At 41.9% G+C, this 26,714-nt stretch overlaps 2 long non-coding RNA genes across 11 annotated transcripts in view; one reads left to right on the top strand and one right to left on the bottom strand.

Moving 5' to 3' along the window:
• The window catches only part of LOC144219961 (uncharacterized), a 73,361-nt gene extending 52,202 nt beyond the window's left edge, over positions 1–21,159 (bottom strand). The window contains exon 1 of one of the 2 annotated variants that reach the window (XR_013331559.1): positions 21,035–21,159. This is a non-coding gene — a long non-coding RNA (uncharacterized LOC144219961). The remainder of the gene's footprint in view (positions 1–21,034) is intronic. The other variant, XR_013331560.1, reaches the window with a different exon arrangement.
• A 31-nt stretch (positions 21,160–21,190) lies between these two features.
• LOC144219959 (uncharacterized) overlaps positions 21,191–26,714 on the top strand; it is a 131,646-nt gene continuing 126,122 nt past the window's right edge. For 2 of the 9 annotated variants that reach the window (XR_013331557.1, XR_013331553.1), the window contains exons 1-3: positions 21,194–21,283; positions 21,416–21,521; positions 24,767–24,852. This is a non-coding gene — a long non-coding RNA (uncharacterized LOC144219959). Of the gene's footprint in view, positions 21,284–21,415; positions 21,522–22,502; positions 22,568–22,801; positions 22,865–23,854; positions 23,912–24,766; positions 24,853–26,714 lie in introns of those variants that run through there. The other 7 variants (XR_013331550.1, XR_013331552.1, XR_013331554.1 and 4 more) reach the window with 6 other exon arrangements.

Here is a 26,714-nt window from a genome sequence, read left to right as displayed (position 1 = left end):
GCTTTCATATAAATCAATGCTAATTGCCTCTTCACTTTATACGTTTCAGCTTACAAAAGGTTTTATAGGAATGCTCTACTTTTGGATAGCAGGGGAGACCTGTAATTGGTGACATATTGCTTCAGCTCAGGGAACCAGTGCGGGCTAATCCTGGTTGAAAAGTGACCAGAAAATAGTTTGTGGGCAGGTTGTTTCTGATTCTAGGAATTCTAGGACTCCCCAGCTTTCTCTTATAATCATGTGTTCTCAGTCTTTGATTTATTTTCAAAAATCTCTATTATGTTGGAAGGGAAATACTTAGATAGGAGTTCAGTCCTCTAAAGTCTATCCTGATCATAATCGGGGTCAGCTAAATATTTTTGAGTGCCAAAGGGCCAGTGCTGTTGCCTTCACATGAAATCCATCTTCCCTGTCCGTTTTCCACCTTCAAAAAGAGCTTTCGGGAAGGCCATTCTCTCTCACCATCTCACTCTGATTCTGGTCCTCGTGGTTTTTATAGCCACGTATATTATTTCTGTCAAGGCACTTAGGACTCTGTATTATCATTACTGACTTTTGTGTTTCCATTGTCAGTTGCAGCTATTAAGTCTTACTCAGCTTTGCACGCCTCCCCAACACCCAGCAGAGATCAGAAAATTGGAAGGATGGGTAGGGTGGCTGCTGGTGCCAGGCTGTGTGTGCACCAGGATACGTACCATGCTTTCTGCCCTATAACGCAGGGTCAAATGGAGGAAGATTTATAAACAGAAAAATACGCTACTGTGAAGTAGGGACAAAAATCATGGATCAAACAGTTGACCTCTGGGAGAACCAGGGCTCCCCTCACTCCGGAGGGGACACTGGAACTAGATTTTCTGGAGAAAACAGATGTGCGAGTATGTTTACGTGTATTATAAACATTTCATATTTTGCCGTGTCTTGCATGATGCTCTGCCTTCCTTGATCCTCCTCAGAGGGAAATAAGTGGTTTCCCAATTCTCATGACACTTCATCAGAGGTCCTTTATTAATAATCAGTCTGCTTTCGGCCGTGTGGCAGTCATTTGCATTCATGCCTCCTCATCTCTCCTGTTGGAGGCCAGGACCCATGCCTGCTGTAGCTTCCTAGCCTCCATTGTGTCCGGCACGGAGGAAGCTCTTGGAAACCAAGCCTGAGATTCTCCACACGACACTGAACCACTCGCTTTGCCACTGCAGACACTGCTGGCCTCAGAAGCTAATGATGGCACAGGCCCCCTCGTCTCTAGATACACTGGTACAAGATGTATTAGAATAAATTGTGATCTCTCCTTTTCAGATACCTTCCAGTTTTCTCTCCCTTTCCAGAAGCAACCGCCACTATTATATAATCATCCAGACTTTTTCCACATACATTTTGTTTTACTAGGAAGGCCCTGTCTTCTGATGTCAACAGAACTTCTGGTTTCCTATGAAGGTGAGCTGACCCCAGGTACAATGTCTGAGGCAATGTGCCTTTTTCTCTGTGTTCCAGGACTCACGGGACGTTACTATTTCTTCCTGCAAAAATGTACTTTTTTTCTCCTGGGAAACCAAGGTGTATTGTCTTGGTTCTTTAGTCTCTAGGTGAGGCATGACATGTGGCTTCAGGGCCTTTGGGAGCTGGGCTATTCCAGGATCTGATATTTGCAGCATTTAGATGTCCTGCTTTGTGATCTTCTGATAGGTCTATTTTTGGCGAGAAGTTCTCTGGAACCAGGTTATTATAAGGAGGGGAGGAGAGGGGTCGGAGTCGACAAGAATATCCAGGCTGGGTAGGTTTAGGGAAGACCAAAATGATTCTGGGCTTAAAATTAATTTTCCTTGTTTCAGGACCAAAATTGTGTTCCAGTATGTGGCAGTCATGTTCTCTGGCTAAACCAACAGACGTTGGCCACCCGTCCTTCTCCCTCCCAATTCTTCCTTTCTAGAGCTCACGTGTGACATCTGCAGCTGAAGCAATTATCATGCCATTGAAGCAACAGCTGGGAGACTTAAGTATGAGAGCAGTAAGAAAGGGGGAGCTTTGATTTTGCTGACATCACAGAGCACTGTGTGAGCCCTGGACCTGCCTACCTTCCAGCTTTCTGCTCAATGAGAAAAATAATTGCTCAGTTATTGTTACTCAGGTTTTTGTTACTGATATTTAAGAACAATTCAAACTGATACAGGTGTAGTCATCTGTTTCCCCAAAGCCACCCATTTTCCTAGAAGAGTTGCTCAGGTCATCAAAGCCACCAACACGAGAAAGGAGTCTAAGTCTTACCTGCCCACAGGGTCACTGGCCATCCAGGACCCTTGCACTTGTTTTATTGATTGTCAGTCAAATCAATACAGTGGCAGTGTGTAAGCAGTGGGTTTACATTTGTTTTACTCACCCCTTCATTCTCTCTTTTTTTTTTTTAACAGTTGGGGGTCCCATGGCATGACTAACTTCCCAACGACTGCTAACAGATGAAAATGTTTCACTGCTTAGTGAACATGCCAGCAGCCACAGTTCAACCCCTACCTCAAATACCATTCAATGCTATCCACAAATCCTGTCAATCGAACTTTGCCAGGGGAAGCAGGTGCCGGTTTTAAACCCCTGCTCGGTAAAACGACAAATGAGAATGGCTCAGGTGAGATAGCCTTCTCTCTTACAGTGATCTAGCCCTCAAATTATGATTTTGGTTCGTATTTTCAGAAATGAAGTTATGATTCTTTGGAGCCAAGGAGCTTTCTAGATAGAGACCCTGCTGCACTAAGACGCCCCAGAAAACACTGTCTGCGCTCTCAGCTGCCCGGAGTTCTGCCCTCTGGTCTAGTACAGGAAATGTGACTCTGAGATTCACTGGCTGGCCACACCAGGGAAGGCTGCACAGACGCTTCCCTAATCATGTGTTTGCAATGATTATGTACGGTTTTGTGCTTTGCTTTGACTTCCCCCTTAATGTTAGCCGGAAATCCATATTTTCTCACTCCAAACTATTCCCTGGGGGAAAAAAAACCTATTTTCTCACAAGAGTTAAAGAAAGAATATGTAACGGAGCCCCGTAGAAATACATACCTCTTGCCTATTAAGGTTCCAGATTCTGAAATTGATTACTCTCTCAACCCTGTGTAGCACAATGCAGAGGCGATGGAGGGAAAATGGTCTGGGACTGTTTATACCTAGCTGTTTACAGTGATTACCTCCCTCTCTCTTTCTTTTCTTTGTTTCTACCTCCCGTACTTCCTTCCTTTTCTCCCTTTTCTCCCTCCTCCTTTGATTACCATTTCTTTGCTAACATAAACCTAGTTTATCATTGTCTGAAGTCAAGAGTAAAGGCCAACTATTAAAAGTTCTGAACGAGAAATTACTTGTAATGTGAGCTACATCCTGTGTATTAACTTCAGCCGTTTGTCTACATTTGGCAAGTCTCTGGGACCTCAAATTCTAGGGAAATGTTTCTAATAATGCTAATATTTTACAATTTGTGAACTAGAGGTTTTGTTTTGTTTTGTTTTGTTTTTTTAAGGTTTAATGTGCTGTTGGAGGACGTTCCTCCACCATTTTGATGTTTCTTCCTTGTGGATGAAATGTAATTCGTAAAACTTCTGACCTCCCTCTTTATTAGGTCTTCCCCTGGGGAGTAATTTATTTGATGGGCAAATTTGAAATGTAAACACCTAGGTATGTTCTGCTCAGCTTCTCTTCTTCCTCTGGGGAGCTAGCAGCTCACAGGAGTTCCAGTTGTGCTCTGTTCTTTAGGGCAAGCTCTGTTCTGCCCCTGCCCAGGGAAGTCTAACATGACCTGGGTAGGGTACATCTGCCTAATTCTGGAATTCATTTAACTAACCTATGCCCTCCAATCTAGTTTTATCAGTAAAGTTAGATTTTAATTCTCCATGTACCACTCTTGTTTTAATGCGTACATATCTATAACCCGAGTGGGAAAGAGAAGTGCTTTACTGGGATTGTCAGAAACTCATGATATACATCCCATTAGACTAGCTGTTGACTCTCTCATTAGGCATCTTCAATATACATGACTCAAATGCAAGGCTATCTGAATTCTTAAATTTGAAATCTCTCAGAGGAGGACTTTTGGACAGATCCAACAGATAAAATCAGTAAGGGTATGTTGAACACATCACCATCGATCCCCTGGATATAACTGGTATCTATAGACCACTTCATCCAACAAGAGAATACACATTCTTTATTCACCAAAGTAGACGACATTCTTGGCCACAAGGTAGAGCTTAACAAATTTAAAAGAATAGAAATGACACCATGTCTGCTCTCAGATCACAATGGAATTAAATAGATATCAATAACAGAAAGATAGCTGGAAACCCCCCAAATTTGTGAAGATTTAAACAACACACTTTTAAATAACACGAGTCCAATAAGAAACCTCAAGAGAAATTAAAAAATTTTTAGAACTAAATGAAAACAAAAACACACTTTATTGGGTTGTCTGGGTGGCTCAGTCGGTTAAGTGACTGACCACATTTCAGCATGGGTCACGACCTCATGGTTCGTGAATCTGAGTCCTGGCATCGGGCTCTGCAGCTGGCAGCATGGAGACTGCTTGGGATTCTCCCTCTTATTTCTGTCCTTCCCCAGCTTGCACTGGCTCTGTCTCTCTCAAGATAAATAAACTTTTAAAAAAAGAAAAAGAAAGGCAACTTAGCAAAATATGTGGTGAAAGCAGTGTGTAAAGGGAAATTTATAACAGTGCATACATTAGAAAATAAAGCTAAAGACAATATAATTCAAGTTTCTACCTTATGAAATTAGAAAAAGAGTGGATTAAATCCAAAGTAAGCCGAAGAAATAGTAAGTATTAGAGCAGAAATCAGTGATATTGAAAACAGGATAGGGTTTCAATAGACAGAGTCAAGGAAACCAAAAGCTAGTTCTTTGAAAAGATGAATAAAATTGATAAGCCTATAGCCAGGTTAAAAAAAAGAGGACACAAATTAGAAACAAAATATCAGAAATGAAAGAGGGGCATCATTACAAATCCCAAAGACATTAAAAGGATAATAAAGGAATATGATTAATAATAGCTCTATACCCCCAAATTTAATAACCTAGATGAAATGAACCAACTCCATGGAAAACACAATTTGCCAAAATTCACACAAGAAGAAATAGATGATCTGAATAGGCCCGTTTCTATTAAATAAATCAAATCAGTAATTAATAACCTTCTAAATAATAGTAATAACCTTCTAAAACAGGAAGCACCAAGCCAGGTGGGTGCAATGGTGAGTTCTACCGAACATTTAAGAAATTATACCAACTTTTTTCAATTTCTTTCAGAAGACAGAAGCAGAAGGAATACTTCCTAACTCATTCTATGAGCCCAGCCATACCCTAATACCAAAACCAAAGCCATTACAAGTAAAGTAAACCAGACCAGTTGTTCCCAGGACCATAGACACAAAAATCCTCAACCAAATATTGGCAAATCCAACGGTACATAAAAGCTAGGATTTATCACCAGGTATGCAAGGTTGGTTCAACATTTAAAAATCAATGTAATCCATTACATCAACAAACTAAAAATGAAAAATCACATAAATATATCAATAGGTGGAGAAAAAAACATCAGACAAAATTCATCATCCATTCATGATAAAAGCATTCAGTAGACTAGGAATAGAGGGAGACTTCCTCAACTTGATAAAGACTCTCTCCAAAACCTTAGAGCTAACTAACATCATTCTTAATGGTGAGAAACTCCAAAATTTCCCACTATGATTAAGTACAAAGCAAGAATTTCCCCTTATACCACCTCTTTTCAAAATTGTACAGAAAATCCATGCTAATGTCATAATTCAAAAAAGAAAATTAAAGCTGTACAGTTGGGGAAAGAAGAAATAAAACTGTCTTTCTTCACAGGTGAGAGGAATAGACAAATTCCTGGACCAATAAGCAATTATAGCAAGGTTAAAGGATACAAGGTTAATATAAAAGAAATCAAGAGCCTTCCTTTATATCAGCAATGAATAAGTGGAATTTGAAATTAAAAATATAGTACCATTTACATTAGCACCCCCCCGAATGAAATACTTAGGTATAAATGTAAAAAAATATGTATAAGACCTATATGAAGAAAATTACAAAACTGATGATATTAAAGAAATAATGGAGAGATAGTCTATATTCATGGATAGGAAGACTCAGTTTTTCCCAGTTTGACCTATAGACTTAATGTAATCCCAATCAAAATCCCAGCAAGTTATTTTGTGGATATCAACTACTTGATTCTAAAGTTTATATAGAGAGGTAAAAGAACCAGAATAGCCAACACATTATTGAAGGAGAACAAAGTTGGAGAACTGACCTGACCTGACTTCATCACTTACTACAAAGTTACAGAAATCAAGACAGTATTGTCTCGGTGAAAGAAGAGACAAATGGATCAATGGAACAAAATAGAGAGCCCAGAAACAGACCTAAATAAATACTGTCAACTGATCTCTGACAAAGGAACACTGGCAATACAATGAAGCAAAGGTAGCCTTTTCAACAAATGGTGCTGGAGCATCTGGCTATCCACAAGCAAAAGATGAAGCTAGACACTGACCTTACACCTTTCACAAAAATTAACTCAAAATGGATGGTAGGCCTACATGTAAAATGCAAACCTATAAAAATCTTAGAAAACACTACAGGAGAAAACATAGATGACCTAGGGTATGGTAATGACTCTTAAGATTCATGACAACACCAAAGACACAATCCATGAATGAAATAACTGACAAGGTGGACTTCATGAAAACTAAAAACTCATTCTCTGTGAAAGTGTGAAGAGAATGAGAACACAAGTCACAGAGTGGAATAAAATATTTGCAAGAGACATATCTGATAAAAGACTATGATCCAAAATATACAAAGAACTCTTAAAATTCAACAATAAGAAAACAAACAACGTGATTAAAAAAACATGCCAAAGAGGGGCACTTGGCTGGCATGGTTGATAGAGTATGCAATCTCATGTTGGGTGTGGAGTCTGCTTAAAAATAAATAAATAAGGGGCAAAAGACCTTGACATCTCACCAAAGAAGATACACATAGATAGCAACCAAGCACATGAAAAGGTATTTCACATCCCATGTCATCAGGGAAATTCAAATGAAAACAACTATGAAATACCACTACAAACCTATTAACATGGCCCAAATCTGGAACACTGACGTCATCAAATTCCGGAGAGGATGTGGAGCAACAGAAATTCTCATTCATTGCTAGCTAGAATGCAAAGTGACACAGTCACTTTGGAAGACAGTGTGGCAGTTTCCTACAAAGCTAAACATCATCTTACTCCAGGATCCAGCAATTGCACTCCTTGGTATTTGCCTAAAGGAGCTGGAAGCTTATGAATGCACAAAAACCAGGACATGGATGTTTATAGCAGCTTTATTCATAATTGCTAAAACCTGGAAGTAATGAAAATGTACTTCAGCAGGTGAATGAATAAATAAACTGTAGTATCAGACAATGGAATATTCAGTGCTAAAAAGAGGATTTTGCTTTCTATAAGATTGAACAGACATTGCTGGGCTTGTATATAGGAAGCTCAGAAAATACTAGATTTATCCTCTTAAAAATAAGTTACTGTCCCCTCCAATAATTCAGCCATTTTCCTGGTTGTATGGTTTCTGCGCTGTCATCTGGATTTAGGAATCCCAATAGTAGATTCCACAGTGCCCATTTTCAGTCTGTTCTTTATGTGACACATGTTCTCACAGTCCTTTGTGTGGGCAGTAACGTGACTGAGCAAAAGGAAACTTGAGTTACTAACTATCTCCTTTGAACTTCCACAGCTGTTGGACCTTCCTTTATAAGATGCTGGTTTTGGGTTTCCCCCCCCGCCCCATGATACGGTTATTTCTGGTTTTAACTTGTCTTCTTTGATGGCAACTTCTTCTCTTGGCAACTCTTGGCCAGTTGTATGTCCTTGTGTTCTTTGTATTCCCAAACTGTGTAATATTTCTCAAATTTCGGTAATTATTTCGAGGAACAGAAGAGAATGTGAGCAAAGAACACAGAAGGAAAGCTAGGAGGGAGAGCGGAAGGAAAGAGGGTAAGCAGACGAGGGTGGGTGCATTAGGGTCGCACGGCCGTAGACAAGAAGGCAAATACACGGGAAGGGAACATGTGTTGTGCCAATAATTCAGGCAGCGCAGTGACTCCGGCAGCCACAGTAGAGGCATCCTACCGTGGTCCATACGGAGAGCTGCAACCGCAGGACCAGAGACCGTGCTTTATCCAAGCTCTACTTGTAGATGCTCCTTTTGCAAAGCTCAGAAATCTACTCACCAAAGTTACTAGAGGGATATAGGGACTCAGGAAACCTAAGGGCAGGAAATGTGGCTTATATGCAAAACGACCTGGAACCAGGCACTGAACAGTGAGCAGAGGCCAAGTCAGAATCACGTTCACACGAGTCTTCTCTGGAACCCCATGGTTTCTGGTCTCTTCTTCTCCCTGTGTCTCTGCTTGTTTATTTTTTTCTTTCTACAGATTGATTTCTTCAGTTTATCCTCTTGTGCCTAGCTCATAACAGTCATCTCCAGGTGCCCGCCTCAGCCCTTTACTTGACCTGACCTTGAACTTAACAGGAGCTAGCTTATGAAGTCTCTCTGTGTCCCAACCTCAAACTCTCAGGAGATGGAATTTATGTGCCTCTCTCCCAGGCACCCTGGCCCCTGTCAGTCTGTGGTACTCACCACGATGTCATTCGGCACTGGGGAAGGGCAGGGTCATACCTGCTTTCGTCTGAAGCCATGGCAGACTCTTGCATAGACACGGGAGGACGATTATTGGCATCTTTAGGATTCTGCACACCCCTAGAAATACAATCAAGGTGGAGGATCCCCCAGCCTCGGGTGAACTTTCATCCTAGTCGGACTTGATTTGGGCTTAAACTTAAATGGAGTTTGAGTGAAAGTTGTCTTTCTGTCATAATAGCACGGTTTTTCAGATTTTGTTCTAGGCAACATAAGGCTGGTTAAAGGATTTTATCTGAGGATCTCTGCTTCTAGAAAGATGGAGTGACATACTTTTCTATTCTACCCGCTGGGTACAACTAAAAACCCTGAAAAAACCTTTTATAAAACAGACCTACGAAGAAAGGTAGAGAGAGGAAGGCAGAACAGCTAGGGACCTCGGACCTTGGAAACAACACTGGGGTGAATCTCCTATTTTCCTTTGCCTTCTGTATCGCAGACACGGAGCTGAAGAAGCCAGCAACCTGTAAACACCAAAGGCCACAGACACAAAAAGTGCCCAGCAAAACCGTGGTCTCTCTACCCCCAGGACCAGGGAAGGGGCAGTCTAAGAGGACAGAAAACTTTTGGACAACAGCCACTCTGCAGTAGCCACCACCGCAGAACACTGTTCTCCTCTAACTTCGACCAACAGAGCGTGGCGTCCAGACTTCAACCCTCACCAGGCTGTCACAAGGCACTCCACCTTCCACTGGGAGTCAGGACTTTTGTCTTCTAGTGGTAACAGGACCACCTCAGTGTCACCATGTGGGGAGCTGGAACACCCTTCCTGCCAGAGGAAGCCACCGAAAACAGGTTTCAGTAAGATCCAGGGTCTCATAACCTAATACAAAATGTCCAGATTTCATTAGAAGATCATTTAACAATAAGGGTTTCAACTGTACAGTTACTAAAATCTAAACCAGAAAAATAAAGGCCAAGAAATGCTCATGTGACAAGTATTTAATCTTTTTGAAGAAAATGTTTATTTATTTTGAGAGAGATAGTGAACGGGAGAAGGGCAGAAATAGAGGGAGAAAGGATCCAAAGCAGGCTCAGTGCTGACAGCAGAGAGCCTCATGCAGGGCTAGGACTCACCAACCATGAGATCATGACCTGAGCTGAAGTCAGACGCTTAACCGACTGAGCCACCCAGGTGCCCCTGAAGTATTTAATCTTACAAGTAACTTAGATTGGAGAGAAATTTAAGTGATTTCAGTCCTCAGTTGTTTATTTCAACGTATTCAAGAATGCTAATAGGTAGAAGCAGGTAGAGACTTATGACCATTATGCCCGGAACTTACGCTGTGCTGCATATATGAAAGACAGAGCCCTTGGGAGGAGAACTTGAAAGAATAGAATGGAAGGAACAAGATTATCCAGAGAACCATGAAGCAGTGATCTTGAATTATAAGACCAAACCATCAAGATGTACAACGAGATCTATACACTGGGGAATTTTTCTGGAAATATCTGGAAAATAATCTTACACTAGTAAGATTCTTGGAGGTAGGAGTATGGTTTTGCTTTCACTGGAGAAGGATTTTATATTTTTCTAAGTAAGTAGATGGTCTGTTTAGTTGCCCATGTCAGTAAATATTAAAAATGCTTTAAAAAAATCTTAAAAATTTCCATCTCTCATATATATTGTTGTTGCTGATCATTCCACAGATTTATGGATGAATTTTGAGCATTTTTCCAACAATGGAAAAGATGACATTCTTAAGTGAAGAAAAACACTGCCAGTTCTTTAAATGATTTATTTTGCACCACTCCCATCCCCCAGGTCTGGCACTCTTTAGCGCTCACGTATCTGTAAAAGGGGTATGGGGAATGAATGAGCTGTTTAATTGTGTAACCAAGTTTGGCTTCTTTTAATGTCTGAGAAAGGGAAAAGAAAGATCAGATGTGTTGACTTAAGGGTAAGTAATAAATGAATGCTTTTGAGTGACTAGATGAGTATCAGAGAAATGGTTTGTGCAAACTTTGGTTTCTGCCTGCTGCTGCTGCCCGCCCAGAATGCTCTCTCTATAAAACCGCCAGTCTTGCTCTCCTCAAGTTCAGCCTTCCTGAATTTACCATATAAACTTTTAATGAGTGCCCTATTTGCAAACCTCCCTTCCGGACTGGAAAACACAAGTTGATAGGGAACGTCTATGCTTTTTTTTTCTTGTAACTTCCCTTTCCTTGTATTCCCCCCGCTGAAACTTACCAAGGCAGGAATCTCTCTCTGTCTCCTCTCTCTCTCTCCCTCTCTCTCCCTCTCTCTCTCTCTCTCTCTCACACACACACACACACACAGACGCGCGCACACACACACACACACACACACACACACACACCAGCGAGAGTACACTTAGGGGCTAAAGGAAAACAGACAGCCGGCTTTTACAGCGGTAGTCTATAGCATTGTTACACTGATTTCAGAGTGAAATGAGGTCAAATCACTCTGTTGTATAGCTAACGCTAATTTGACAGTTATTTGTTATCTCACTAAAGCTGGAAAAGAAAAAATAAGGTTTTAGAAAACAGTGAAATGCGTTAAGCACTTTGATTAAAAAAAATAACTGAAATTTAAATTTAAAAAATAAGTAAATGAATAAAAATAGTATCTGCTTTAGCCTATGTGGAAGTTTTTAGACATAAAACAAAAGCTTCTTAGTAAATGCTAGAGTCTACCTAATTGTTGAAGGATAAAGTGACCTATAATGATACCTGGAAACAAAAGGATGAAAGAGTTGGGATCTGTTATATTTTGATTTAAAGTAAGCAACTAGAACGCAGTAATGCTATTAGTCATCTTTTAAGATAATTTTACAGATAAAGAAAAGATATGATTGACCTGTTCTAACAAAGCAAAGCCACTTAACCCTCAGTATTATTCCCTTCTTATTGTCTATTCTGTCTTTCCTCTGCAATGTACATACAAAATGTGAATTAAATTTATATCTGAATGAACGAAGACTAAAATATGAAAAAAGTTATTCAGTTATGTTGAATTAGTAGATCAGCCATTATTACAACCCCTCAAATTTGCATATTGTAAGAGCAGCACAATTAAAACAGGGTATTTTGAGACTCTTCATGTTGTTGCTGTTTGTCAACTGCCTTTCAAACACTGAAATGACAGCAAATCGGGCAACCAATACAAGTTTGATTATGTCATTGAAGAACTATAATGCTCTAAAGAAAAGCCGTTCTTTTTTCATGCCCTCTGTAAAGAATACCAATAAATATGATCAAACAAATAAACAAAAATGAGCCAAAATCAAGAGTCAGACGCTTAACTGACTGAGCCACCTACGCACCCAGGAAATCACTTCTGATCTCATTATCGTGATAAAATTTTCATTTTGGCTCATTTTTTCCCGATCTTGATCCCATGCAGTCGTTACTATTTTTCAGACAAATTGTGTTTTCTTTTGTCTTAACAATATTTTACCCTAAAATCTATTTTTTATACAATTGTAATAATTACTGTTTGTGATAGTTTTAATAATCTCATTTATGGGAACTTATCACATAGAAAGTATTCAGCAAAGAAAAAATACTTTATAAAGACGTTTGTGACACCCTCACCCCTCACATATAATGAAATAATACAAAATGATCACATAATAATATACTACTGAATAATATAAGAGCAAAATAATAAATACAATCATTGTCCAGCAATGGTAAATCATGGCCTATAAACTGTATGGAATATGACATTAGTGCTTTCAATAGTGGCTGAAAGGCTGAATGCTCAGATTCACTCTTTGCTCGGCTCCAGGGACTCTAACGGTCAAGTTGAGTGTCACGGGAGGTTGAGTGATATTTCTGTGCTGCCTTCTGTGTTATGTTTCCAACAAAAAGTCTTATTTGACAGACAGAATGTGAGAAGACAATGAGTAAGAGAGGCCTGGGGAGGGCAGTTAGAACAAAAGTGAAATACACCCTAAAATGTGGCCACAAGCAGAGAAGAGTTGACAAGTTGTAGATGTTATTCTTTCCTCTCAGGTTTTTATGTAATGAGGAACTAAAGTGCTGGGCTGACTTAGGTCATCTGGCTTGGGAAACCAGAATTAGGCAATCTGGATATAGGTCACAATGGCAAAGATACCTTGTGGAGGGACTCATTACACTTCACTGAGGTGCTGACTTGAGATGCTGGCCTCAGGCAGCCTGGGTAGGGCTGGTCCCACGCAAATCAGGATGTCCAGCTCCCAAGGCAAACTGCAAATGCTCCTTCCATGGAAAGAGCCACAGCCATGGCTGATGTCCACAGTATCCTTGCTGTTCTGACCTATATCCATACAGGCAGGGCTAACTGGCCGGGTCAGATTTAGACTTTTGGTTTTCATGGGATATACTTATTCCACTGGCAATATATTTAAGAAATGTCTTAATTTAAACTTTATTTATTTTGAGAGAGAGAGATGGAATGCAAGCGAGGGAGGGGCAGAGAGAGAGGGAGATAAAGAGAATCCCAAGGAGGCTCTGTGCTGTCAGCATGGAGCCCAAGGTGGCACTTGATCCCGTGACCCTGGGATCCTGACCTGAGGGGAAATCAAGTCAGATGCTTAACTAACAGCCACCCAGGCACCCCTAAGATATGTTTTAATTTAATGTCATTATTAGTTTAACAAAGGTCCCTCAATATATGTAAAAATTAAACTAAAAATAAAGGTGGATTAGGATTTTCAATACTATGTTCATTGTTCATTGATACGTCATTCATAAATGTTCTATTTCACTTATTCATAGTAAGTTAAAGGAAAATGCCTTACATTTTATTTTTTTANCGAAAGTCGGACGCTTAACCGACTAAGCCACCCAGGCGCCCCAGAAAATGCCTTACATTTTAAATGTCATACTTATTTTGGTTTTTTTTTTTTTTTAATGTTTTTATTTCNTAAGCGAAAGTCGGACGCTTAACCGACTAAGCCACCCAGGCGCCCCAATGTCATACTTATTTTGAAATGAATATCAAAAATGATTGCAAAATATTTTAGTGCAATGAGATAATAGCCTACAATATTAATCTATACTTCTTTTTTTGGTCTCCCCTGTGGCCCCTAATGTGCTCCTCGGCCAGGCAGCAGGGAGGTAATACTAACGTTTCTGGGGGGTTGGTTATTAGAATAGCAAGGCAAGGACTAACAAGTAAGGGGCTCGACTAAAAAAAGTCAACGTTCGGCTTCGTGTTCTCAAATAACACATTTGACATTCATTGCAGGGATAGCAGTTGGAGAGAAAAAGTGTTTTGAGTTGTAGGAAAATCAGCATCAAAAATCAGAACTCTATAGGTCGAAAGTATACCTAATCCTCTGCCACAAACAGGAGGTAAAGGGGGTGATTACAGAGATCCAGGTAGCCCTCCTTCCAGGACTTGACAAGGTTACTGCAGTCCGGGGGAAGAAGAGAGCGGACCAGAAAGCCACGATTAGGGGATGAAAAGAGGGAATGAAGGACTCCATGTAGGAGTGCGCTGCAACTCTTTGTTTCCTTGGTGGGAACTGGGCGAGGGGCGAGGTTCCAGATTTCTCCTACATGACAGCGTGGGTCATGATGTCTAGGCAAAGTGGCAAGGAGAGCATCTAAAGCCTTACCCTGACTCTAAGATGGACACAGAGACAGGCAGAGAGGACTGTTGAACAGCTGGAACCCCACAGTCAGGACGAGAGTGATGCAGACCTGCCAAGGAGCTGAGACTGTGGACCAGATGGGATGCTGGCCATGGGACTATGGACTATAGCCGTCCTGCACTAGAGGCCAGTGAGAATGAGGACACGCAGGAAATGCCAGCATGGGCAGATGACAGCCGGGCCCCGAGGCACACCTGCTGCCTATGCCTGGAGGTTATAGGTCTTTCTGTATCTCGGATACAGCATTGGAGAAATAGAAAGGGGATGGGAAGAGCATTCTGAATTGGCCAAGGAAATTCTGCTTGATAGCATTACTTGTATGTCATCAGTGAAAAGAGGGCTCAAGAAAGAAAATAAGTCTAGTTATAGAAAACTGTTTTTTGCCTACCTGTACTTGCAGGCTATGAGATTCAATGTCTTTACATAGTTATTAGTACAAAGACCTTGTCAAAAATTTATCTCAGAACCTGGCACATCCAAATAAAATGAAGCATCTTAAAATACTCACATATAAAAGGTTAAATATCAACCCTTGGAGGGAGATTTTCATTATACAAATTCATTCCATCAAAATTTAATGCATTTGGAAGGGGATCTTGCTCAGTTTCCACAGCGTTCTTATGACATAAGTGTCAGCGCTGTTATAGTGGTATCCTTTGTGGAGAAAAAAAATATTGTAACACAAAACTAAGTTTAAATGAGGACTTTGATTCAGGTTAGAACTTTGCTTTTTCTCTCTTTGCGGAAATAGGTGTATTCTGAATACTGGGTCACTATTAAGGGGATTCTCTATCCGGTTCTTTGAGAAGAGCTTTCAGCTTTGAACGAGGAGGTGCTCTTCCAGCTATGATGGTTCTTTTTTTTTTTTTTACTGATTAATTTTGAAATAGAGAGAGTGCAAGCAGAGAAGGGGCAGAGGGAGAGGGAGAATCCCAAGCAGGCTCCACACTGTTGACACGGAGCCCGGCTTGGGGCTCGAAACCATGCAACAGTGAGATCGTGACCTGAGCCGAAATTAAGAGTCAGAGGCTCAATGACTGAGCCACCCAGGTACCCCCCAGCTATGGTGCTTCTGCAGTCTCATGGACATAGCTAACTGTCCACAGGTATGCAACTGACCCAGGCTGGGCCAATCAGATTCTTTGTTCCTGAAATTCAGAACTTAAAAACAGAGGCTAGGAGTTTTGGTAACTGAGACACTGGAAACTCCTGTGGTAAGGTTCCCAGAGCAGCCCTAAGTGGATCCTGAAAGCTTGGTTTTCAGCAATCCTTGGATTTCATCAGCTTTTCTAATATCATCTTTCCATCGGTTTTGCTTAAGTTAACTAGATTGGTTAACTAGATTGATTTCTAGTCCTTAAAACCAAAAGAGTCTAGACTCCTACTTAGAAACAATGTAGGCAACAAGGCCTTACTCCAATGATCTGGGTGAAATCAGGTCTTGCTTGCGATGCTGGCCTCTATTTTCCTGACTGAATACACAGCTCACGTTAAACGTGTATCACATACACCAAACAAAGGGTTCTTTCTGAAATCAGCTCACAAAGGTTGTTGAGGCAACCCTGAAAAACTTAGCCCTTGTTCCTGGAGTCTTTTGTTTTTTTAAGAGAAAAATGATTTTGTTTTTTCATCCTAAGTTAGATCACCACAATTACTTACTAATGGCATGTATGCACCTGTTGGGTATTACAGAACTTCTCGAGCCTTGGAATCAGATTAGACACCACCATCCTTGTTTCCTGTTCTAAATTGATGTTTCCAAGTCATGCTTGCTTATTTTTTATCACGGCAATCACTGACAACACAGCTTCGCAAGATATGGTGTTCTGGAAACAAATACAGTGTGATCTCATGTTAATGTTGTGAAACTATTTCGAATAAGCTGTTTGTTTCTTGTCCGATAAATGGTGCTGTATTTCTCTCAAAAATATGAAGCAGCCTGGGGCTTCCTCTGTGACCCGGCTGTAGTAATTCTGTCGATTTTTTGTTTGTATACATTTTGAAGCTAGGTCACTGGACATCTAGTATTATAATTGTTAAGCTTCTCATCGTGGGTTGGATGCTTTTAACACTAAGGAAAATCTGTCTCTAAAAATGCTTCTTCCCTACATTGTTTGATAAGAGGATTTCTGAAAACGTGTCTGTTTTGGTGAAACTGTTCTTGACAGAGTTTTAAACCTGTTCTAGACAATATTCATATGTGCTTCCTGATAAGAAAATATGAGGGCTGCTTGAAGGTGGAATTAAGATTCCAGAATACTCTTTTATGGCTTATTCCTGTCTATTCTGTAAAATGTTATTTAAAAAATTAACACCGAGTTTTGGAGAGCACTAACCGGCCCCCACACCCTTCTGCATAGGTCTGTTCTTTGGAGTCCTGCTCTGTCCCATGGTATCTGCTCATTGCAGGAAACCTCTCATCCCTGGCCCCACCATTACTTTCCATTTTGCCTCCCCTCCCTTTTCCCTTGGAGACCGGAAGTGTACTCTTTAGGTAGAAGGGAAGAGACTGCAAATAAATGTCTTACGTACAAAGTTTTATTTATGAAATGTCAAAGTCTGTGGAGGGAAACTGTGGGCTGCCTATTTCTCATGAGACATGTAAAGAGCTTGCATCTCCCTCTTGTCCTTACAATAAGGAAAAGCTGAAAATCAAGAACCACACTCAGATTCCTCAGAGGATGCAGGTGGCAAGGCCAGACGTTGCCTCAAGTATTAAAGAGATACGTGAATGCAGAGAATCACGGTTTGATGGGAGCAGAAGGCAGTCCCAGGGTAGAAAAACTTACACTAATTGATGAGTTGCTGGAGGCTCAGTGCAGATGAGCTGGAGAGGTAAAGTCTCTAGGCAGTTCAGTCTTCAGGGTCTGCCCTACTTTTGTTGGTTTTACCTCCCAGTGCCTCACCAAGTCCTCAGGGTGAAGATCAAAGAAAAATCTAGTATGTCTGGTGGCAGGGAGGGGTGGGGGCTCTTTGAAATCTGCCCAAGCCTTCTCTTCTTTTCACAAAATCCTGCCCGCTGGAGACATTATTTACCAGAATTTCCCTGATTTAGGGGCAGGGAAACACCCCGCTATACCTGCCTGTAGCCTTCCATGTGGGAGAAGAAAGACACCCAACTACTGCCCCTCATGCCTTCCTGTTTCATCTAAAGTTGAGGAGCACGTTTGAAGATCACATCCCAGGAGCACAGGCTCACCAGAAGGTTGGGACCTGGTCACAGGACTAATAGAACACTTCCCGTCTCCCCACGTTACTACCACACAGACTGTGCTCCTGTGTAATAACTGGGGATTACAACAGGCTTATCTGTAAGCCTCGGATTCTACATGAGAAGGAGTGTCTAGGGAAACCCAAAAACAAAAGGGGAGGCAAAAAGCAATAAAAGTAGAAGAAATTTTAGCCTCGGACATGTGCAGCTACAACAGTAAATGCAGTCGGACTTCTGTACAGACATGAACAGAAAGTTGGTGAGTTGCCTTGACCCAGGATCTGATCAGGCAACCTCAGATCCAAGTAGGAGGCCTTACCCTTCTCATAGAGTCAACGTAACTCTGCTTTCTAAGTTAAAATATTCCTGCATTTACAAGTGTCCTAACTGGTCACTTGACAAAATTCTCTTTACTTTGCAAATAGTGTTCTTAGAAATTACATATTGAATAGTATGCAGGGACATGTATAACTTGCAGTCCATAAAGAATGGTAGTAACTAGAACACATGAACTCAACCCTGCCTCCTCACAGGATGACAGTGGGGATGAAATAATGGAACATAAACAAAAGATGAACAAATGATGTAAGAAAAACCAAAAAAAAAAAAATCATTAGATTGAGAAACTTAGAGCATTAAATATGTTATTTCCTAACAAACTGCTATCTTCACAGTTTTCAAGAGTAACTATGAACAAAATAAAAACTAATATTTTTATAGGTGTGTTCTGAAAAGCCAGTCTTTGAGATGTGCCTTATTTCAACAGCCACCATCTAAGACACAGTGGAATCCAGGGTCTATGAGCTGAAAGACCCTCTTAGTTCTGGGGCTCTACTGTTGGAATAGAGGGTTGCTGGCATTCTATTGGATTTGTAAACTGTGGTAGTAGACTAAATTTCCTATTCCTTGTGACTTAGGAAAATAAAACTTAAGAAGGAATTTAATAAGATACTTGAGGCTTAGGTTTTTATAAAGGAGTATCTTCCTATAAACATTGTCACATTATTTTAAAAATCAGCTTTGAGTTTAGATTTTCACTTTTTTGGGGGGGGCACTAATATTGTCTTTAACAAGAACATGGTTGCCAAGACTCATCCATTTGAAGTCTTCTAGGAGAGATTACATTGGTTAAACAATTTTCACAAATTAAAGACATTATATTAGATATAGTAAATCTACAATTATTCACTGATAACCAAAAAGATCATTATATTAAGTATAATAAATTTTCTAGATATTTATATTGTCCTACATCTCTTGATTAAGTTAGAACTTTGGTAGCAAGATATGGTTTAAATATTTGATTTGTGGTACATGTAAACATAGAAGTTATGTCTACTGAAAGTGACTTTATACTGTGGCAAAAGACATTTTTGACACATTTCCTTTACATTTTATTCAGAACTGAGCTTTTGGGCTTGAGAGTTTTATTGCCAATTTTATAAATCCACAAGGCATTTTTTTTGCTATGTTAATTTAATTAATTTTTTTTCTTAAATAGTTTATTGTCAGGTTGGTTTCCATGTAATACCCAGTGCTCATTCCAACAAGTGCTCTCCTCCATGCTCATCACCCCCCTTTCCTTCTCCCCCACCCCCATCAGCCCTCAGTTTGTTCTCAGCATTCAAGAGTCTCTCATGGTTTGCCTCCCTCCCTTTCCTCAACTATTTTTCTTTCTTCTCCCCCATGGTCCTCCGTTAGGTTCCTCCTAATCCACCTACACCTGCAAACATATGGTATCTGTCCTTCTCTGCCTGACTTATTTCGCTCAGCATAACACCCTCAAGGTCCGTCCATGTTGCTACACATGGCCAGATTCCATTTTTCTCATTGCCATGTAGTATTCCATTGTATAAATATACCACATCTTGATCCATTCATCAGCTGATGGACACTTACTCTTTCCATGTTTTGGCGATTGTTGAGAGTGCTGCTATGAACATTGGGGTACATGTGCTCCTATGCATCAGCACTCCTGTATCCCTTGGGTAAATTCTTAGCAGTGCTATTGCTGGGTCATAGGGGAGTTCTATTGTTAATTTTTCTACAAGGCATTTTGATACAAGAGTAAAGAATGGAAATAATATAAACAAATTTATAATAGAGTTTTATGAGTGGTAGCTGGGAATGAGGAATTTTGTAACATTGAGCAAAATTATACACCTTGTCCACATGCTGTGTCCATTTAAAATTGGAGATTTTATCATAAAGAGAAATAAATCTCTTCTGTTAGATCCATAAGTTGCTGTTTTGCTTTTTAGTTTTTTTATTAAAATTTTTTTTGAATGTTTATTTTAGAGAGAGAGAGAGAAAGTGGGGGAGGGACAGAGTGAGAGGGAGACACAGAATCCCAAGCAGGCTCTAAGCTCTGAGCTGTCAGCACAGAGCCCAACTCAGGACTCAAACCCACTAGCCGGGAGCTCATGACCTGAGCTGAAGCTGGTGCTCAACCAACTGAGCCACCCAGGCACCAGCAGGTTTTTTGTTTTTGTTTTTGTTTTTTTTTTAACGTGGAGAGAGAAAGTAGAGAAAAAGAATTGTAGACAGAGAAAAAGATCCTGAGCAATGGTAAGAATGTGAGAGAAAACAAGGTATGACAAAACTAAGGAATTTTGTGTGGCAGAGCACAATCAGGGGTAGTGTGTAATGGGGGAAGAGCCTAGAGACTTGAGCAGGGGCCTACAACCAAGTCCGAGCAGGGAGACATGGGCGCCAGAAGAGCAGGAAGAGGTCAGGGTGCTGGGGAGGGGAGATTCCTGCCGGATGGAGTTTCCTCTTAGGAAAATGGGAGACAGAGGTAATATTCCAGGTGGTGGCATCTCGGGGCTATGGCTGCAGGACAGCTTGCTAAGGCTGAGCAGGTGCTTTTAATCTTCTCATTTACAGAACACAGTTTTCCAAATTATAGGACGCTTACATATGGTAATCATCCTAAGTGGTGTGTGGATGAACATTTTTAATCGCTGTGTTACAGAAAAAGATAGCTCCCATAGCGCAACCGGGACCTTCTGGATGTTACTGCTCATCCGTAAATTAAACATTTTAAATGAAATGGTTTATTTTTAATTTTTATTATTTTCATTATTTTAAAAATGTTTTATTTATTTATTTTGAGAGAGAGAAAGCGTGCGAGCAGGGGAGGGGCAGACAGAGACGGAGAGAGAATCCCTAGCAGGCTCTACACTCCACGCGCCCCTGGACACTGAAATGTGCCTAATGAGAAAACGTGTCCCCCAGAATAAGATGGACCTGGACATTATTACATTCTGTCTGGCAAGGAGGAACCTGCGCCGAGACCCAAACAGAATACTGTGTGTTCACACATACTAAGGCGTCATCTTTATTAAGTTACACGAAGACGCGAGTAACGTCCTGAGCGATCCAAGCCCCAGCCTAAATCAGAATTCAGATCATGAGGCTCTTAATGGGAAAAAATTAGTACTTACTTTGTGAATTGTGGTCTTAATCCGTGATCTCTCTCGCAGATACTAAACTGTTACTGAGGTACCTGCCTCCGGGGCAACCAAATAGCCGCGAGCCGCCTCCATGCCAATAACCCCCCTTGCTGACGGCTCAGAACACACTTCCGGGAGGGGGGAGGGGCGGGTAAGTGGAAAGGCGGGTCCGAGGGCGGCCGTGGCGGAAGAGGGGGTCACCCAGAGGCCCCGGCCGCTAGTTGACCCAGAGCTGGATTGGTAATCAAGTTCCCCACCCCTCCACTGTCCCTGGAATGTTCCTTCCGCCCACCACTTCCACGGCGGGGGGTGGGGAGGGGGAAGGGGACGCTTTTCAAGGGCACAGCCCTGACAGCGCAATGTGTTGCTTAGCCGGTCTAGAAGATACACGCGGCGGAACCCCGTTAAGGCCTGTATAAACGCGTGAGATGCTGGAGGCGGAGACGCGCAGGCCTCACCACCGCCGAAGACAAGCCTCGTAAGTAAGCCCCGTTGCTCACTGTAAAACTGCCGCCCAGCCGCCTGGAGGTTTTCCATGTCTCCTTCCCCTCCCTCCCCTAGGCCGATTTCAACTTTCTGCGCGGAAGCCCCCCATCCTGCAATAGTCGTAGGTGGAGGCAGGAAGTAGAATAAGAGAGACCAGGGGCTGGGGGTGGGGGTCAGGGAGGGCATGGGCAGTTACTGCTTAATGGGTGCGCGGTTTCGGTTTGGGCTGATGAAAAAGTTCCGGAGATGGATGGTGCCGATCATTGCCCATCACTGTGAATGTACTTCATGCCATTGAGCTGTACACCTAAGAATGGCTAAAATGGGGGACGCCTGCGTGGCTCAGTCGGTTAAGTGTCCGACTTTGGCTCAGGTCATGATCTCATGGTTCGTGGGTTCGAGCCCGGCGTCGGGCTCTGTGCTGACATTTAGCTCAGAGCCTGGAGCCTGCTTTGGATTCTGTATCTTCCTCTCTCTCTCTGACCCTCCCCTGCTCACGCTCTCTCTCTCTCTCTCTCTCTCTCTCTCGGAAATAAATAAAACACATTAAAAACATTAAAAAAAAAAGAATGGCTAAAATGGTAAATTTTATGTTAGGTCTATTTTACCACAAAACAAGAAAAAAAACCAACCATAGGGTCGCCTGGGTGGCTCAGTTGCTTAAGCGTCCGATTGGTTTTGGCTCAGGTCATGGTCTCCGGGTTATGTGTTGGAGCCCCATGTGCGGCTCTGCACTGACAGTGTGGCGCCTGCTTGGGATTCTCTCTCTTCTTGCTCTGGCCCTCCCCAGCTTGCGCTCAATCTCTCTCTTAAAGTAAATATTAAAAAAAAAATAGACTTCGTACTAATTCAGTGATAACAGAACACTTGGAGTCTAACGCACTGGGCCTTTATCCCTGGGCCCTCCCACAGTCTTGCGTGAGCTGAAGGTCTTGCAAGATCTTTCAGGAACTTAACTCTTTGTACTTCTCAGTGTACGCCTTGTTATGCCTGAGTCGCGAGTCCCCAGAGACCACCAAGGAGCGGGCACGGATGCAGGTACAAAAGGGTCTTTATTACAAGCTCGAGCAGGGGCTCACCCGTCTACTGTCCCAGCAGCAGCAAAGTGAAGCCCTGAACAGTGGCGAGCAGGGTTTCTATGGGGGAAGGGCGGGGGTGTTACCGTGCACACATTGTACGTTTTGCATCATTACATAAGCACCAATCATAATTGTACAATGCCCATAGTAACAGCATAGTAACCGTTTTGACCATTCAGTATCTGCGAGGCGTCCGTTACTTTTGGCGGGACCCAATCATGACCTTTGAGAGTCTTTTAAAATGACCAGTTTTGAGGTGGGCTCAGAGAATCTACGTGGGGCTTATGCAAGCAGTGATTAATTGGCAAGTTTGTACAAAGTGACTACCTGCAGCTCCCCACCCTGACTCCTCTCCAAGACTACAGGAATGTTACACATTTCTTTTGATTGGCAGATCGGAGGGCGGTCCGAGGGTGGCTTCAGCTGAGGCTTTTCCTGGAACTGGGGCAACGTGCAGCCTGAGGTTGTTTCTAATGGAGGACTTCATTTCAGGCTCCTCAGACTCTCTCAGAGAACCTCAGAATCAGGCCTGGGCTGTGTGGCACATACCAGCCCCCATTCTGTATCTCTTCCCTTCTCCTGAGCTTCAGTGCACTGGAAACATAACTTCTGCCTCCTTTAGCCAACATTTCCGGTCCCTAACCTCCCTGGGTAAGCCTGGAGACCACATGCCAATCAGTTCAAGTAAATAGGGGCCCACAGGGACAGGGGAATTGCTCCCTGATTTAGGATACCAGTTTCAGCCAGGAAGGACCTACTAGTGTAAGATGAATATTATATATGATAATATAAGATATATCACAGTATTCTGAAATGAACTTTTTACTTTGTGTTTAATCCCCTTACAGGAAGCTGATGGAAGGGAGGGGCCAGGTCTTAAAAGTGTATGTTCCTAGAGCCTAATGCTGTGCCAGACACATAGGAGTAGGTATTCAGGAAATTTGTGCAGTTGAACTAGGGATCTTCAAATCAATTACAGCAGTTAAACTAACATTTAGTAAGTAAGTAATAGATAACATTAGTTATCTATTGCTGTGTAATAAGTTATCCCAGACTTAGTGGTTTAAAACACTAATAATCATATATTACTATTTACAGTTTTTCTGGGTCAGAAATTCAGGGTTAGCACAGGAAAGAGGGCTTAATGACGACTGGGACTATGGGCAGATGACTTGAAGGCTGGGGGCTGGAATCATCTGGAGTCTCATTCACTCCCATGTCTAGTGCTTGATGTTGGTGTGAACATGTCCGGGTTCTCCATGTGGCCTAAGCTTCTTCCCAATATGGTGGCTGGGCTTCAAGGGTAAGCATCCTAAAAGAGAGAAAGAAAGAGAAGCAGAAGCCATATATTTCCTTGTATGACTCAGAAGTTAAACAGCATAACTTTTGCAACTTTTGCAACAGTTGCAAGGTATGCCTAGATTCAAGAAAAGGAAACAGACCCTAGCGGATGTGTGTCAGTCTCACTTGGTGAGAAGAACATTTTGGGGGTGGGGGGTCATGTTAAATGTGGCCATCTTTAAAAAATACATTTGCCACAGAGCTTGTAATGTGTCAGAGACTGTGTTAATGCCCTTCTCTAGGCTTTTCTTTCATTATTCAAGGTTGATTGACCTGTTAACTTGTTTTTTTCCGTGAGTATTTATTGAACACTCACTGCCAGGGAATAAAGTTAGGCGATAAGGAGAGGGGAACCAAACAGAAGTGGTTTCTGCCCACATAAAGATTGTGGTCTGGTGATGGAAGAAGGCATTGTAGCCATTTTATTCATGTGAAGAATGAAGCCTGAGTCAGATGATAGACTCACGGCTCGACAAGGGTATGAAAGACTTCCATAAGGACCACCATTCTTAGTAGGCCATGTTGACCAGATGGTGGACCATTCTAATTTTAAAGCTGTCCAGGATATAAAAGAGGAAATTTCTGATGATAAAAGCTCATGGCAGTTCAAGCTCATTTCTCTCTTGTCTGGTTTTCTGTCAAGCCACAGAAGTGGTCAGGTCTCTCCTTACAAAAACCTGTTTTATATTAAATAATTATTATCAAGTCACTTAACAGCTCTTCCCTTTTCTAGCTCAATTTCCTTAACTTTGAAACCTTTCCTCATGGGCTGTTGTTTATTCTGTAATCATTTTATTGTTTTGTCTTGTTTCTGTAGGGAATCTCAAACTGTCCACAGTATTTGGAGTAAGCCAAGAAGCCACGGGGGTGAAAGAATAACGTGTGGGCTCCAAATGCTTTTCTGTGAGTACACACTGATAACACTGGCTCTTAATGTGACACCACCTTGTATCTTAGAGTTCACTGACTCTAAGTGAGTTCTAGATCACATGTGTAGCCTTCTGTAGTTTCTGCTTTTTTCTTAAATGACCATGTTTACCACCGCCGTTGGAATTAACACTTTACCAACTGAAATAGGGTCTGGGATCTTATTTTCTTATTTTGATGCCTTAAATAGTTTTTAGCTTTTTTTCTGGCCTACCATTGAGTGTTTGAATCTAATATGTTTAGACAAACTAGTTCTAAACGCCCTTGAACCTGGTTTCTTTCATTCCTCAAATATTTATTGAGTACCTACTGTGTGCCAGATGGTGTACAATGCGCTAGGGGGTCAAATACCCAGCAAAAGCTGACATGGTGCTTGCATTCTCAGAATCTAGTGCTCTCTCACCAAGGGAACTAGATGTTGATTGAATTCTAGACCAAGAAAATGCCTGCTTACTAACAGGTAGAACTGTGTGCTCTTATGGAAGCATGTGAGAGTTGGATCATGGAGCCTGATATTTTAGTTACATAAACTTTTAATTTTTGAACAGTTTTAGATTTACAGAAAAAGTGAGAAGATACTACAGAGCAGTCCCATATGCCCGGTGCAGTTTCTCTGTTATTAACATCTTACAGTAGTATGCTTTGTTACAGTTAATGCACAATATTAGTATGTTTTCATTCAAATCCATAATTTATTCAGATTTCCTTAGTTTTCACCTACTGTCCCTTTTCTGTTCCAGCATTCTGTCTGGGTTATCACATCGCATTTAGTCATTGTGTCTCCTTAGGCATCCTTAGGCTGTGATAGTTTCTCAGGGTTTCCTTGTCTTTGATGACCCGGAAGGTCTTGAGGAGCACTGGTCCGGTGTTTGTAGAGCGCCCCTCCGTTGGGGTTTGTCCAGTGCCTTACAATTGGGTTGGGGTTATGGGTTTTGGGGAGGAAGACTGGAGGTAAAGTGCCATTCTCATCACATCAAAGGCACGGTACATGCTATCAGCATGACTTATCCCTTGATATTGACCTTGACCACTTGCCTGCAGTTGTGTTTATTCGGTTCTTCATTGTGCAGTGATGCTTACCGTTCCATGCCAGCCTCTTTGGAACGAAGTCACTGTGCACAGCCCACACTCAGGAGTGGGCGGTTGTGTTCCAACTCCTTGAAGGCAGAGCGTCTCAGTGGATTATTTGGAATTTTTCTGCATGACAGAGTTGTCTTTTCTCCTCCAGAAAGTTCATTTTATAACAGCTAGCTTTGTTGTTGGTTAGCCACGTGACCTCTGGCAAGTCTCTTTGCCTTGATGAGTGTGTTTCCTTGTCTTAAAAATCTGTCTTCTTCACATAAAGTTTTGAGACACGGCAGGCCAAAATGCTTTGTGCTTTATGAACTGTGACTATAGGAAGGACTTGATGATTGTTTCTCTTAGTTCAGTTTTCTTGTCCCCCTGGCACAGCCTTTCCTGAAGGTTCTCTACGTGGTGCAGTCGGCTTAGCCGTCAGTGGAATGGCCACTGGTGGAGGAGGGGGACCTGAGGCCTCACGGGGCAGTTGCTGGCTCAGGAGGGACCCACAGGCCCCAGTAGGGAGCCTCCATTGCTTTACATTTCTTTCTTTTTTTTTTTAATGTTTTTATTTATTTCTAGGAGAGAGAGAGAGACAGCGTGAGCAGGGGAGGGTCAGAGAGAGAGGGAGTCACAGACTGAAACAGGCTCCAGGCTCTGAGCCGGCAGTCAGCACAGAGCCCGACGCGGGGCTCGAACCCACGAACCGCGAGATCATGACCTAAGCGAAAGTCGGACGCTTAACCGACTAAGCCACCCAGGCGCCCCTTGCTTTACAT

Source organism: Crocuta crocuta, unplaced genomic scaffold (assembly GCF_008692635.1).
Source record: "Crocuta crocuta isolate KB4526 unplaced genomic scaffold, BGI_CrCroc_1.0 scaffold189, whole genome shotgun sequence".
Taxonomy (NCBI): domain Eukaryota; kingdom Metazoa; phylum Chordata; class Mammalia; order Carnivora; family Hyaenidae; genus Crocuta; species Crocuta crocuta.
Note: the sequence above shows the minus strand (reverse complement) of the source record. Positions and strands in the feature narration are given on the sequence as shown.